This window comes from Diabrotica virgifera, chromosome 9 (genome assembly GCF_917563875.1).
Source record: "Diabrotica virgifera virgifera chromosome 9, PGI_DIABVI_V3a".
NCBI classification, from domain to species: Eukaryota; Metazoa; Arthropoda; class Insecta; order Coleoptera; family Chrysomelidae; genus Diabrotica; species Diabrotica virgifera.
Genome location: NC_065451.1, coordinates 66,806,177 through 66,817,985, shown reverse-complemented (window position 1 = coordinate 66,817,985; position 11,809 = coordinate 66,806,177).

Genomic DNA, 11,809 nt, shown 5'->3' with positions numbered 1-11,809 from the left:
ATTTATTTATAAAATCGACACTAGGGAAGTTACCCCGAGAGAACGATGAGTACTGACTATGGCTTGTACGCGAGTTAGTTGAAAATACTCTATAATACTACATGTTGAATGTATGAAGGAATGAAGTTAAAGGCACATCTTGCCTGGTTGAAGTGATTCTTGAGAATGATTCTAAAATGTATTCTTTCTCAGCGGTGGCACTAATAATGGCGTCAGGCCACGCGCTGAGCATGTTTACAAAATATTGAGAACGAAGAAATATAGTCGATCATCAATTTAAATATGCAATTGCCCGAATTGTTGTTTACAATTTACAATTCGTGAACTAAATTAGAGACCCGCACATGTAAATATACAATAACAAATTGGTTCGTGTCATATACGGGGTGATAAAATTATTATCCAGATTTAGCCATACGGCTCACACTCCCTCTAAGGGGAAAATTGACTCATCCCAGATACCTACGGTATCAAAAGGATTGAGCTCTGGTGGGACTCTTTCCGTGTTATTGAGCCCTAGGTGATTTGGAATGCAGGTGTATCTCCCAGAAATTTTCGTACGCATCTGACCGTCGCGAGTAGTACAGCTTTCTGCATGGACTTATAAAGATGTTCATTCAGACCCAGCTTTTTTATGCTTTCGAGGAGGGTCTTCGGAATGACTCCAGTAGTAGACATAATAATCGGTATCGTCTGGGTACTTTGCATTCTCCATTGCCTTCGTATTTGAATTTCTAGATCTCTGTACTTGGCGATCTTTTCAGTAAATTTACTACGTAGATTATTGTTGTTAGGCATCGCCACATCAATTAGTGTTGTTTGTCTTGTTAATTTATTAACTAGTACGAGATCTGGTCTATTATGTGCCACTGTTTGTTCTGTGAGCACAGTGCGGTCCCAGTATAGCTTGTAGTTGCCATCCTCAAGCATACTCTCAGGGACGTATTGATAATACGGGAGATGGTCTGTTTGGAGAAGTCCCAGCTTGATAGCTATCTCTTGATGAAGGATTTTTCCCACTGCGTCATGCCGTTCCTTGTATTCAGTTGCAGCAAATGCCTGGCAGCCCCCTGTAAGATGTTGGATGGTTTCTTGGGCTTGACATCCATATCGGCATCTGTCGTTTTGAACCTGAGGATCTTTGATGATATATTTCAGGTAATTTCTGGTTGGTATAACCTGATCCTGAATGGCCAGTAATGAACCCTCCGTCTCAGGGAACATCTTTCCTGATGTCAACCAGTAGTTCGACGCTATATTGTCGACATAATCTTGGTTGACCTCATTGGGATGTCGCCCGTGCAGAGGTTTACCCATCCAGGCGCGCACTTTTTCGTCCTTAGTAAGGTGGTTTATGTGCATTTCTGGTTCCCTCTGTTTGATCGGTGTTGTGTCATCTACTGCGCAGATAGCGCGATGTAGAGTAGATGTCTCAGCCTGCATCTGAAAATAAGTTCTTAAATTAGCAATTTGTTTATCTAATTGCTCACCTATATCCATAAGTCCTCTTCCTCCTAGATTCCGTGGTAATGTTGTTCTTTCTACTGCACTTTTAGGATGGTGTTTTTGTGCCTTTGTAAGGTGTGTTCGTACTTTTCGCTGAAGAGCTTCTATATCTGTTTTTGTCCACTTAACAATACCAAATGAGTAGCTAAGCGCGGAACATGCGTAGGTGTTTAGTGCCTTAAACAAATTTCTACTGTTAAGGTGTGAGCGAAGCAGCTGTTTTACCCTTCGTATAAACTCAGTATTTATTTCTGTTTTCATTTGTTTATGGTCAATTTTCCGCGCCTGCTTTACTCCAAGATATTTATACATATCGTTTTCACCCATGGGCTCGATGTTCTGGCCATTTTGCATATCGAATCCTCCCGGCTGTACTTTTCCTCTGACTATATTTAAAATACGGCACTTATCTAGTCCGAAGTGCATAATATCATTAGAAAAAGTTTCTACAGTTTTTAGCATCTCGTCGAGTTGGTTTCGAGTGGAAGCCATTAATTTCAAATCATCCATGTACAATAAATGATTAAGCTTCGCCACCACATTGTTGTTATTTTTGATGCTAAAACCTGTATCTGTGGAGTTCAATAGCTGAGATAGTGGGTTCATAGCTAGACAGAACCACAGGGGACTCAACGAATCTCCTTGAAACAGGGCCCGGCTGATTACGATATTTTCAGTTTCGATGTTACTTTCACCAGGTATTTGAAGGTGAATTCTAGTTTTCCACTCTGTCATTATATGTTGTAAAAAGGTCACTATATTATCATCGACTTTATATATTCTCAATATATCTATAAGCCATTCATGCGGTACTGAATCAAAGGCCTTCTTGTAATCAATAAAAGCAGTAAATAGATTCCTCTTTTTGGAATATGCTTGATTAGAAATGACTGAGTCGATGATAAGTTGTTCTTTGCAACCCATGGAACCCTTAGTGCATCCTTTCTGTTGAGGCTCTATGATATTGTTCAGAGCACAGTGTTGGTAGATACGCCGGGCTACACAGGATGTGACCAATTTATACAAAGTTGAAAGGCAAGTAATTGGGCGGTATTTTGCTGGATCTTGGGTGTTATTTTGATCCTTCGGTATTAAATAAGTGGTTCCCTGAGTTAGGAATGATGGTATATCCTGCGGATTAGAAATAACATGATTAATTAGTGTTGATAAGCATTCATGAGCACTCCAAAACTTCTTGAGCCAAAAGTTTTGAACTCCGTCTGGTCCAGGAGATTTCCAGTTATGAAGCTCTTTGATGATATTTGAGACTTCTTCAGTGGTGAAGGGTTCGTAGAGAGTAGTAGTGTAGTGTTGACAGTTCTGTGCCGTTTCTTCTATCCATCCAGCATTGTTGTTAAGAGCAGCTGGTGTGGAAAGTTGATTTCCCCAAAACTCATGAATTTCTTCTTGGCTTGGGTAAGACTTATCGAGATTTTCTACGGTGGAATTGAGTTTTCGAGAGAACGCCTTCTCAGCAGTCTCAAAAAGGGCATTGTCGGATTTTCGATTGTTACTTTGTACCTTCTTAGTCGTCCTGAATAAACTGAGAGTCTTTGTTTTAATGTATCTAGGCACTGTTGGGCTGTGTTGTTTTCTGGATCGTATCTTGAGTGTCTTGCAGTATTCCGTATTATTTCTTCAGCTCTCCTGATGACTCTTGTACTTCTTACACCTCGTATATATTCTGTGACTTGACCAATATCCCTACGCAGCAATTCAATCTTTCCGAGCAGTTTTTTTTCCCAGGGTGCAGTTCTGCTACCAGTCCTTCCATTATTAGTACCCCGTCGTGTTCTGATCTTAATGCCCATTACATTAGCAATTGCTGTTGCTGCACAGTAGATTAGCATGTGCAGATACTCTAATGTGTGGGCTTCTACGACATAATTGGGTAGGACTTCAGTGTTCACAACTTGTAACAGCACACCTAGTCTCTTACAAGAGTTTATTCGTGGTAGCGGTGGTCTGCTAAGTGGGTTTGTTCCATTAAACTCTTGTACAGCACGTGCCATTTCGCTTACTAGGTTATCATGTAGCTCGTTGTTTTCCTGCTCTGTATTGTCAGGTTGAGTTTCTTGTATGGCAAGCTCAGGAATCTGCTCATGAACTTCATTGGGGACTTGATCTTCAATTACAACATCGTTATGAATCTCTTGTTCGACTTCGCTTCTGATGATATTGCGTCTAGTCTCTGGGATAAGGTTGTTTCTTATTATTACCCGGTATTGGTCTGATACTCGTTGCTCCGATACTTGAATATCTGGGTACGTCCTGCAAAATTCGGCATACAGCTGTTGTCGGTAGCCGATTGTTTCTTGACCGAGGTTTGTCACCTTGTAGTAGAAGCGCAAAATGTTTTCATTAATGGACACAGTCCATTTCATGCGCTGCCTCGGTCGTCCCGCTTGAGTGAGCGTCGGCTGATGATCCAGCGCAGCACCTTCGGCGGGTGGAGCTCTTGTTGTTGTTTGGCTCGCTTGTGGTTGTGGTTGGGCTGTAGCTGATTGTATGACAGGGGCCCGCCTCCTCAACACCCTGCCACCGACGTCCCCCATGCTGTCACGTACAGCGCCGGCTCCAGACGTGCCCTGGCGATCCCCAGGCAGCGATCCTAAACATAAATTATTATTCTCCATTCTCATGGGTGTGCATTTTAAATTATTATTATTATCATTATTATTATTAACATTCAATAAGAGTAGAGGATTAGAATCCTATTATACTCTAAAAGCTAAACAAATTTTGGTACTTAGCTGTTTTACACTTAAGCTGAATTACATAAAATTAAATTAAAAATACAATTAATTATTATCGAGTCTATTCTTAAAACTATTTGTACTAGGAGCCATAGCGACATAAGCCGGTAATGAATTCCAAGCATGAACAACCCTATTTGATAAAAAGTTTAACCTGATGTTGGTTCTGCAGAGTTCTCTTCTTAGCTTTCTGGGATGGCCTCTTAACCGCTCATCTGTATTTATTGTAAAGAAATTTCTTAGTGAAGAAGTTTCGTAATGAAATGAATTGAATGTTGTAATTAAGTCGCCTCTAAGTCTGCGGGTGGATAATGGAACTAAATCCATGATCCTTAAACGATCTTCATATGAAGGACGCACCAATGAATACGGGATCCGTGTTACTCGTCGCTGTACATTTTCCAGCATATTTACGTCACGCTGAAGAACCGGGCACCACACTGAATTAGCAAATTCTAATATAGGTCTCACATAAGTTTTATACAATTTTGCTAAGGTTCGACTGTCACAGGACGAAAAAACTTTACTAATAAGGTATACCATGCGATTGGCTTTATTACACTGTTGCAACCTTTGAGGAGTCCAGGACAATTGTGAGTCTATTAACACGCCGAGATCAGAGTGACAATCGGTCTTTTTTAAAACGGTGCCGTTAATAAAATAATTTAACCGAGGGTTATTCTTGCCGAGATGAAGAACGACACATTTTTCTATATTAAGCGGTAGCAACCAGTCAGTACACCATCGAGAAATGCTGTCCAAGTCTTTTTGCAAACACTGAGAGTTTATTTTAGGATTGTACAGCTTTGTGTCATCCGCATAAACCGAAAACTTTGATGAAATTATGTATTTTAGCTCCGATGTAAATATATTAAACAGTAGTGGCCCTAAAACAGATCCTTGGGGGACTCCACTTATTACGTCATATAGGGGGCTACTTGAAGACTGTATTCTTACTGAAAATTTTCTTTCACTTAAGAAGGCTGAAATCCAGTTTAACAGTTGCCCGCGAATTCCAATCCTGTTTAATTTTTTCAAAAGCCTTTCCCTTGGAACTTTATCGAAAGCCTTGCTAAAATCTAAGTAGATAATGGTAATTATACTGTTAAGTATTTCTATCTCTTTTAGTGTTAGGTCAGATTCTATAATATTTATATACTCTATATAAATGTTGCTTGCAGTTCATTAGTTTACCCTTAGCTTTCAGTATTTTCATTTTATATTCAAATATTTTACATTCAATAACACACATTGTTTCATTTTTCTTTTCTACTCTATTTATTTCTGATTTTACTCCCATTTTTTTTTCTATGATGTTCTCTACTCTGAGTTTTTGTTCTGCTTCCGTTGTGTCTATTGGTAAGCCTCTCATTATTAGGTTATTTTTCTTCTTTTCTTTCTGACATGCTTCCAAGATTATTTCTATTTTGTCTATTTTTTGTTTCATCGTAGCCATTTCTTTCTTTTAATTTTCATTTTGCCTTATTATTTCTTTCATTTGCAATTTGTATTCACTATTCTCCTTCCCAATTTCTTTTAGTTCCTCAATCATCATCATCATCATCATCATCACCATTCTCTTTGCCTTATCCCTATGCGGGGCCGGCTTCCCTAATTGCATTTCTCCACACAATTCTATCTTGGGTCATATCAATATTAATCCCCTTTACCAACATGTCCTGCCTTATCGTCTCCCCCAGGTCTTCTTTGGTCTTCCTCTCCTACTCCTTCCAGGAATCTGCACTTCAGCTATTCTTCGTATTGGGTGATTAACGTCTCGACGTTGAACATGACCAAACCATCTTAACCTATGCTCTCTCATTTTGGCATCAATTGGCGCCACACCTAGACTTCCCCTAATATACTCATTTCTAATTTTATCCTTCTTTGTCACTCCACTTATCCTTCTAAGCATTCTCATTTCCGCCACATGCATTCGTTGTTCCTCTTTCTTTTTCACTGCCCAACATTCAGTTCTGTGCATCATAGCCGGTCTTATGGCTGTTTTATAGAATTTTCCCTTCAGCTTCATTGGAATTTTTCTGTCACACAACACACCACTCGCTTTTTTCCACTTCATCCATCCAGCCCTAATTCTACTGCATACATCTCCATCTATTTCTCCATTACTCTGTAATACCGATCCTAGATACTTAAAACTATTGCTTTTCACAATCATTTTACCATCCAAAGATACCATTTTATTTGTAGTAGCTCCATCTTTAAATAAACATTCCAGATACTCTGTTTTTGTCCTACTAAGTTTTAAACCTTTTTCCTCCAGATCTTGTCTCCAGTGTTCCAGTTTTTGTTCCAGTCTATTTCACTATTTCCTATTAACACTACATCATCAGCATACATTAGGCACCATGGAATACTACCCTGTAGTTTCGCTGTTATCTGGTCCAAAACTAATGAGAATAAATAAGGACTAAGCACCGAGACTTTGTGCAATCCTACTTTCACCTGAAATTTATCAGTCTCTCCCACACCTGTTCTAACACTAGTCGTTACTCCTTCATACATATCTCTCACAATTTTTACATATTCGCCAGGGACTCATTTCTTATTGAGTGCCCACCACAGAATCTCTCGAGGAACTCTTATCATATGCTTTCTCAAGATCAATGAATACCATATGAGCGTTGGTCTCTTTATTCCTGTATTTTTCCATCAGTTGCCTTACAATGAAAATTGCATCTGTTGTTGATCTGCCCTGCATAAAGCCAAATTTATTATTGGATATTTCGGTTTCTTCACGTATCCGTCTATCAATTACTCTCTCCCATATTTTCATGGTGTGGCTAAGTAGTTTTATAGCCCTGTAGTTCGTGCATTGCTGTATGTCTCCCTTGTTTTTGTAGACAGGTACTAATATACTGCTTCTCCATTCGTCTGGCATTTGTCCAACTTCCATAATTCTATTAAATAGACCTGCTAGCCAACTTATTCCTGTCTCTCCCAATGCTCTCCATACTTCCCCAGGAATATCATCGGTCCGACTGATTTTCCTTTCTTTATTTTTTGAAGCGCTTGAGCCACTTCCTCGTTTGTTATTCTGGTAACCATTGCTGTTACTGTGTCCGTTAACTCCACAGGCTGTCTGTCACATTCTTCATTTAATAAACTGTCAAAATACTTTCTCCATCTCTTTTTGACTCAAGTTGATCGTATAGGTTTGAATATGCTTCTGCTTTAGCTTTTGCTACTGCTACTTTCGCTTCCTTTTTGGCGACCATATAGTTTTGAAGATCTATGTCCGATCTGGTTTCTTGCCACTTTTTATATATTTTAGTTCCTCGATAATATTACCAATTGTATTTTTTATATCTTCCAGGTTCTTGTTTTTCTTTTTATTATCACTTGCTAATTGTCTCATCAGTTCCATCATTTCGTTCTGGCTGCTCGTTTCATTCGTTGATGATTTCGACCTATCTGGTGTTCCGTCCAGACTATGCTGCAGTCGTCGGTTTATGTGATCAATGAGACAAAACGCGTCGTCGTCATAGCGATTAATCACAGCAATGTGTTCATGACATGAAAAAACGCTGTGGCTTATATTGCGAGATAATAGTGTCGTCGACGCACCGATGAATCACATCAATTTGTTCATTCCTGTATTCACAATGAAGCTACTCACAAAAAATTAGTTTGTTAGTAACAAATGGTGGAAATGGGCGTGGGATCCCGGACTATAATCTTTATTTTTTAATATTATTTTGAAACATATGGATGTTGATTTACTCTAATTCTATTTTTTTTTTTCAGGTTAAGAGCCGAAGAAGTGCCTTCACAGTGTCTGGATACATATAAATGGATTTTTGGTTATTAAGGAGAACATGTAACACCTCATGATTACAAACACCTCATCGGGTTTGATTTTCAGCCACAAAAGCTTTTCTGTTGGAGATGCAATTTTAAGTTTGGTCTTTTTTATCCGATCGACACTGATTAATATACAATGTAAGACAACAAGATTAAAAAGCAGAAATAGCCTTCGAGTTTAGAAAAAAAAAGAGACATTGGCGAATAGTATTCCAAATCTTGATCTAATGTTTACATGGAGGAATGTACTCCCTAAGCCCTAAAGTATTGTTAATATTAAATGTTTTTTGTGTTGTTATTGTTTATTTTTTGTGTTGTTTTTCTTTATTATTTTTTGTAACCAGTTTCAGGTTTATCAAGTTTTGTTCAAAACATTTAAGGATTAGATATCTTACCAAGATTTTTTTAATATTTCGTTGGTATCTGCTGTACGTTTAAAAAATTGAATGATAATAATACAAAAACAAGTATAGAAATAAGTGAAATTCAGACGTCTCTGCTAGTACTAACGAAATGATGTTTATTGAATTTTTATGACGTGAAAAATTGTAGAAGGATGACTTAAAAATATATAGAAAAAATGTGGAGATCTACTTGGACAGTCCCTAGCAAACTCTGACCAGTTTTTGAACTGAGTAGAGAACTGCAGAGTTTGCTATGGAACTCTGAGGACCTCGTTGTCTTATTGTAACTGGTTGATTGACACCTAGTCTATGCCATTAAAAAAAAAAGATGTCATTAAAAAAAAAGGTTTATCAAGTTTTGTTCAAAACATTCAAGGCGTAGATATCTTACCAAGATTTTTAATATTTCGTTAGTATCTTCTGTATGTTTAAACAATCGAATGATAATTATTCAAAACTAAGTAAAGAAATAAGTGAAATTCTCAGTTCCAACGAAAAGATATTTATTTAATTTTTATGACGTGAAAAATGGTAGATCAACATCGAGGATTTTCAACTCCAAGGACGACTTCAAATATATATAGAAAAAGACAACTTTGGGCAACTAGTCCAGGGTAATAAGGTTTTTTCCATGACACTCGAGCAGCCAGGGTACTGAAGCGTTTTTTCGACAGGTAATACCTATACGCTCTGAGCTTCGCTGGTGTCGCTCCTAGCGGTTACTAATTCAACTTTTACCGGTAATTTTTAAATTTATTATTTAATTGTTATCGCTTAATATTTACAACGCAAAAAAGTAATTAAATTGTAATCGATTTTTTTAAGATTTTTCTAATCATTTTGACGTTCTATTGATAAAATATCAATTTCTTACTTCGGATACTTTGACAATAATCGTGTAGATGGCGCTAAGATTATAATAGATTATTTATAATTAGATATTACGGAACATTAAAAAAACTTAAATTCAGTATTTAAAACGTAAGTATATTTAAGGTAAAAATATATACCACAGCTTTGACCAACTAATATTGTTTATAATTAATGTTTTTAATTTTAATTTTAAATTAATCACTTTGACATTTATGTCAAATTTCCAGTAAACGTTTACAAACTTGTCACTACTGGCGTTCGCGAATTTGTAAATATCCCCTCTACGTCCGAGCTCACAGCGTATAAGCGCAAATTGTAACTATTTCCTGCGTAGGATCTGGCGGCCATTTTTATTTATAAACAATTAAGTGTCAAAAATGGCATTTTTCCCTTTTTTATCAAATCAATGGAAAACAGTGAAACTTATGGTTTTGTTAGTACAAATATCTTTGAGATTATGGAAAAAGCTTTAAAATGACGTATTACAAAGTTTGATATACTCATTTATTATTAATATAATTGCGAAAAAAGGTCGGAATTGCAAAAAAAATTAATTTTGCAATATCTATTGCAAAAATTAGTGTACAGCTTTGAAATTTTTGTCATATAAGGATTCTTTGGTGCTTAATATGTGATAAAAATTTCAAAGCGATTCCTTCAATTGTTTAAATTTTATTCAAATTGTTTATCCCAGAGAGCATTTTTTTTACAATAACATAAGTCAAAAAAAAAAATGACGTTAGAACCATTCCACAGGCGTCAAATGAAAGAGCATGAGCTATATTTTCAACTTGGTTTAAAAAAAGCGAATAAAAAATGCATTTATTAGTAATAAATAATTATGCAAAAGTATCGTAAATCTTTCCTTATAAACTTTTTATTTTTTATCAATTATGATATAAATAACATTACTTGGTAGTTGTGCACTTAAAACAGGGTAAAAAAGTTAATTTTTTTCGAAAAAGTTATTCAAAAAGTTTATAAGGAAAGATTTACGATACTTTTGCACAATTATTTATTACTAATAAATGCATTTTTTATTCGCTTTTTTTAAACCAAGTTGAAAATATGGTTCATGCTCTTCTATTTGACACCTGTGGAATGGTTCTAACGTCATTTTTTTCTGACTTATGTTAGTGCAAAAAAAATGCTCACTGAGATAAACAATTCGAATAAAATTTAAACAATTGAATGAATCGCTTTGAAATTTTTACCACATATTAAGCACCAAAGAATCCTCATTTGACAAAAATTTCAAACCTATACACTAATTTTTACAGCAGTTATTGCGAAAATATTTTTTTTGCAATTCCGACTTTTTTTCGCAATTATATTAACAATAAATGAGTATATCAAACTTTGTAATATGCCATTTTAAAGATTTTTCCATAATCTCAAAGATATTTGTACTAAAAAAATCATAAGTTTCACTGTTTTCCATTGATTTGAAAAAAAAGGGAAAAATGCCATTTTTTGACAGTTAATTGTTTGTAAATAAAAATGGCCGCCAGATCCTACGCAGGAAATAGTTACAATTTGTTCCTATAGGTATTACTTGTCGAAAAAACGCTTCAGTACCCTGGCTGCTCGAGTGTCACGAACAGGGTATATTGTTGTCTTATTACCCTGGCCTAAACAGCTACGTGCGGATTTATTTCCTTGTGGCTGCCATGTTTGTTTTCCTTAACTATACATTTTGATATGTTTGTATATTGTTATATTTGTTGAATAAACATTATTATTATAAAAATGTGGTGAGCGACTTGCGACAGTCCATAGTAAACTCAAACCAGATTTTGAACTGAGTAAATAACCGCAGGGTTTACTATGGAACTCTGAGGACCTCATTGTCTTGTGACTGGCTGATTGACACCTAGTCAATGCCATTAAAAAAGATGTCTGTGGATTTATTTATAACAATCATTACGATAGTGTTGGCTTCAAATTTGAAAAGTCAATTTATGATTTGTTATTAAACGAGAAGCAGACATTTTTTAAACAAAAATATCTTTCAAGCAAATCTAAAGTTATCAATCGCATGCTGTTATACAAATTATTTATTTAACCTTACCTTACATTTCTGAGGTTTGGATCATTTTTCTAATGTATCATGGGGATATTAAAGTAAAATTAAACTTTAATCCTAATCGATATATGTACGTATATGTATATACATATATAGAAAAAATGTGGAGAGCGACAGTCCATAGTAAACTCGAACCAGTTTTTGAACTGAGTAGAGAACTGCAGAGTTTGCTATGGAACTCTGAGAACCTCACTGTCTTCTTTATATACAGATACATTATTTATAATCACCAGCTTTTGAACTGAGTAGTGAGATGAAGAAAAGTTTGGTATGGAACTCTGACATTGTTTTTGTATAGGGGAGGGTGGTCCACAGCGAGACAAAAATCATATTTCTTCAAATAGAACTCAGAAATTTCA